The sequence below is a fragment of the Priapulus caudatus genome, unplaced genomic scaffold (assembly GCF_000485595.1).
Source record: "Priapulus caudatus unplaced genomic scaffold, Priapulus_caudatus-5.0.1 Scaffold258, whole genome shotgun sequence".
NCBI classification, from domain to species: Eukaryota; Metazoa; Priapulida; class Priapulimorpha; order Priapulimorphida; family Priapulidae; genus Priapulus; species Priapulus caudatus.
In genome coordinates, this window is record NW_014577319.1 from 62,734 (window position 1) to 67,469 (window position 4,736).

The following is a 4,736-nucleotide window of genomic DNA, read 5'->3' on the forward strand; positions in this document are numbered from 1 at the left end:
CGCACCAGGATTGTAAAAGTGTATGGGGGCGGCAAGCTGAGGGGCAAGGAATTGTGGGGGGGCAAAATGTAGTGAATTCGGTAGCGGGGAGAATAAGTTGGATGGGGTCCAGAGGCAAAGCCCCGGTTTAGGTCCAGAGGGCGAACCCCCTGGAAGCGCTAAGCTTTTAGCATTTTTGAGGTGAAAAATCATATCCTTTAAACAGAGAAATAAACACGCTTGTAGAGCACTTTCTGGATCCATATCCAAAATTCTATTTACTGAAATACTCTAGTAAGCACGTCGCAGTCAAAGAGAAAGGAAACAATTTTGATACAAAATATACGCGTAGGCCTAACTATGAGAAAATTATTTCACTTATAATTACATCACCTCACATGTTATTTTTTAATACAGATCTGATCGCCCGGCCGTGGCCGTTACCCGCACCAAAAGGGATAATACATTGCACACGGTATCAATCTTGAAATCAACGCTGAAATCAACAAGTGAACGCTAGTGTTGTAAATAAAGGCTATCCACGGAAATTAGCTGTTCGCGGGACAAATTAGGGGCAAAATCGGTAGTGGCGCGGAATGGGATGAGGAATTTAAGCGGACATTTTCCGCCAACATCGAAGGTTGCGGGCGTCTGCCACTCAATGGAATGGCAAATTACATAGACTGCGTTAAAACCAAAGATTGAACGCAACATTTTGGGCCTATGGAGTAAAATTTATTGTGATTGCTCCTGTGAACTATGTCCTTTACCGTTTGTAATGAGCTGACTTGGTAGGGCGGGAGGCAGCTAGGGGCAAGGCTTTTGACTGGAGGGGGGCGGCACCCCTTGGCGCGCACTGGTCATGCCGCCTTTCTTTTTACTGCATAGTATAGGTTTGACTCACATAATATGTAGACATGTTGAACTTGTACAGCATGTTTAAATTAGAGCTATAGTCAGTGGAGCTGGGACTAGGGTTGTTTTTAGCAATGTCTATTAGACACGCGTGGCGCGCATCTTGATTCGGTACATTGATTATTAGGGAACTATATTTAAAGTGCTATTTAGCGTCGCGGAGTTTTACTAGGGTGACTGTGAAATGGGCTAATGCTCATTAGGAGTTGTCCCAACTTGTGATATCATTATTGAGTAATGTTAATGATGATATCCTAACCCTAGCTAACTAAATTGTATATTATACGTGTATATATGTAACATGTACCCTAATAATAAACTATATATATGTATATTGGACTTAATGACATTAAGTTGGGAACAGCTCCTAATGGAGTATCACTCGTGACTGGTGGTGAGCGAGCGGGCTGTAGACATGTGGGGTTATGGCTGGGTTTTGGAGAGAGTGAAGAGAGATGTAGAGGTCGGCGAGGTCTGGTGCGACGGCAAGAGGAAGCACCGAGCGTTGTGGCGTTGCGTTGTCTTTTGTGCAAGATGGAACACTGTGTGCGAGCAGTTTATTAAAGTTTATTCCGGTTACCACACAAGTTTTGGATCTACTTCATTATTTCTACATGAACTTTTAATTCAACGTTACAATACTATTCATGCGGGACACTAGCGCAATCTTTTCTGCACCAAACTACTTTCCTAGCTCCACTCTAAACTTTGAACACGCGATTTAAAAAAATCATTAATGCTTTCAGTGGATATTAGGCATGCGCGCACAGAGATCTGACGTTGTTGTTTATGCCACGTTATCGGGAAGTAAAAGAGACTGGGCAATTTTAGTTGTTAAAGTGAGGCATTACACGTCTCACATTTTATGCCATTCTATTTGTTATTCCGCACTCTCTATTTCAACCCAATTATTTTAGGAAAATAATATATGGCCTTTAGCAGATATTAGGCATGCGCGCACAGAGAACTGACGCTATAATCTATGCCACGTACGTTCTACAGCAGTCGGGGATCGAGGGTTGGCTAGGCAGTAGTGATTTTTCAAGTGAGTCGTCATCGTTGTCCTTTTTCATATCAAACTACTCAGTGAGTCAGCGCTACCTATTTTGAACACATTATTTATACAAAATAATGTAAATATCGTTTGGCATCTATACACTACGATTCATGCGCGACACTATAGTCCAGACTGACGACACAGATATGTAAACATTCGATTCACTGCGGATATTGGGATGTCGATGAGACAGTGACGTCCTAGTATTAGTATAACGTTTGGCATTGACAAAACATTTTGGAGTACATTACTCTGGAATCTACACTCTTTATTTTGAATCCGTAATTTTAAGAAAGTATAATTTTTTTTAGCAGATATAACAAATGCGCGCACAAACCTCTGAAGCTATTATTTATGCAACATTGCAATGCAGCATTGGCATTGTTTATTTTTCGTATCAAACTACTTAAGAGTCTCCGTTCTCTTATTTTGGATTCATAATTTGGAGAAAATCTGATTGCCTTTAACAGTCATTAGGCAAATGCGCTCACAAAGATCTTATGCTATAATACATGCCACGCCAAAGGGAAGTTTCATGCCGCACGCAGCGCACGGCACACACGCGCGCGCCGCACGCACAGCACGCACAGTGACGCACGCCACGCACGCACAGCCACACCACACACACACACACCACAACAACACACACACATACACACCCACACAACACACAACCACCACCACCACACACACACACACACACACACCACACACACCACACACACTCGTTTGTATATAGGTTTTTCTTTATTGGATTATAAAATAAATTTATGTATGCCTATATATAAGTTTTTAGTTTTTACATATACTATATAAATATTAGCAGCGGTAAGATTATGTTCTATATAGATCCTATATCCTATATTATGATATCTCTCTCTATATTATATAGATATGATATATATTATAGATTTATATATATATAAATATATAATACATATATATATAGATACTATATATAGATATATAATAATATTATATATACATTTATACTATATATATATATATAGATAGATAGATCCTATATTATCTTACTCCTGATATTATACATAAGCTATATAACGATCTTTGTTCGCGCATATGTCCACTATGTTCTTCAGGAAATGCTTTTGATTGAAAATATGAAGGTCGAGAGAGCACATAATAATCTTACTCGATATATCGGTTATTTCTTGAAACCGTATGAAAGGTATTACCTCGTTATTAGTTATTTATTATATAAAATTTTGTCCCTTGTGTTGTAACCTTATAAATTCGTAATAAAATTGGTCGAGAGGTGGCGACAGTGTATTAAAACTAAAGAAAGCCTTTAGAGTTTAGATGTACCTGACTCATTTTCAGACTATAATTTTATGCCATACACTGTTAATTGTATGTTTATAATGTTAATATACAATTTTATAGCTTGCGCACTCATTTTGAAAGTAGAGGCGAATGTAAGAGAACCGATTATCTCACCTGAGACGTAGGTGATTGGCGCGCCAATAGCGATGCGTCATAGCAGTCACGTGGTACAACAACCACCAACTGATTACGGAGGTTTGTAGTCTAAATAATAGTAATACATTACAGGTGAGATACGCGAATCATCAGAAAGTCCAATACTAGGAGTCAGGCAATATGGATTGATCATTTGCTGTTATTTGTCACGCAGTTGCAACTTCACCCTTCGTACTGCGGGTGAGTAACCAAGTTATATACAGATTGCATGCCGTACATATATGTCTATTATATTTGACACACCATCAGCATCAAAATCAAAAGACAAAAACCAATGCAGCACGCAATATGGCCGCGCCCATCCACTTATCCAGCCAAATTGTATGTATTTTATAAGTTATGTCGCTAACTTTATAAGTGCCTAATGAAACCATTTTTAATCTGTTACAGGTTGTTTACAATTGGAAGCGCTCTAGATAATGTTGCAAGTTAACCGAAATATATTCAGTACATAACTAATACTAATACTAATAGTATTAGTAATAGTATTAGTAATACTACAATCTACATCATATTCATAGTTCATACATCATACATGATACACGAGCTTGTGTCAAATCACTGAGTGAAACAGTGACTGAGACAGTGTTATACTGTTACTGTTAATAACTAACTAACTACTACTACTACTAAACTAAGTAATACTGTTACTATAATTAAATTAATAATAGTATTATTAATAATAATACTAGTAGTAGTACCTAGTAGTAGTAGTACTAGAGCTATACTGCCACTAGCCACAAATTACCATCTTGCTTCTCGCTACGCGACGAGAAGGTCACGAGTAAACGAAGTGACTAGGCATTGTAGCTAACAAAGCACTGAGCCCTAGTGCTGCAAAACCTATCAATATTAAGCTCAGGGAAGTTAGCTCCCAGTTCCCAGTTCCTTATTCGAATAAGGAACTAGTAACTAGGCAAAGCAGTTACCAGTTCCCAGTTCCTTATTCGAATAAGGAACTAGTAACTAGGCAAAGCAGTTACCAGTTCCCACTTCCCAGTTCCTTATTCGAATAAGGAACTAGTAACTAGGCAAAGCAGTTACCAGTTCCCAGTTCCCAGTTCCTTATTCGAATAAGAACTAGTAACTAGGCAAAGCAGTTACCAGTTCCCAGTTCCTTATTCGAATAAGGAACTAGTAACTAGGCAAAGCAGTTACCAGTTCCCAGTTCCTTATTCGAATAAGGAACTAGTAACTAGGCAAAGCAGTTACCAGTTCACAGTTCGAAATGCGAATAAGGAACTAGTAACTAGGCAAAGCAGTTACCAGTTCACAGTTCGAAATG

The 4,736-nt window shown here is 38.7% G+C and overlaps 1 protein-coding gene across 1 annotated transcript in view; it reads left to right on the top strand.

The window, feature by feature from the left end:
• The first annotated feature begins 3,503 nt into the window (after window positions 1-3,503).
• LOC106808175 (protein sidekick-1-like) overlaps window positions 3,504-4,736 on the top strand; it is a 72,382-nt gene continuing 71,149 nt past the window's right edge. Inside the window, exon 1 of the mRNA XM_014810768.1 lies at window positions 3,504-3,631. The gene's annotated coding sequence lies outside the window, so the exon portion shown is untranslated. The remainder of the gene's footprint in view (window positions 3,632-4,736) is intronic.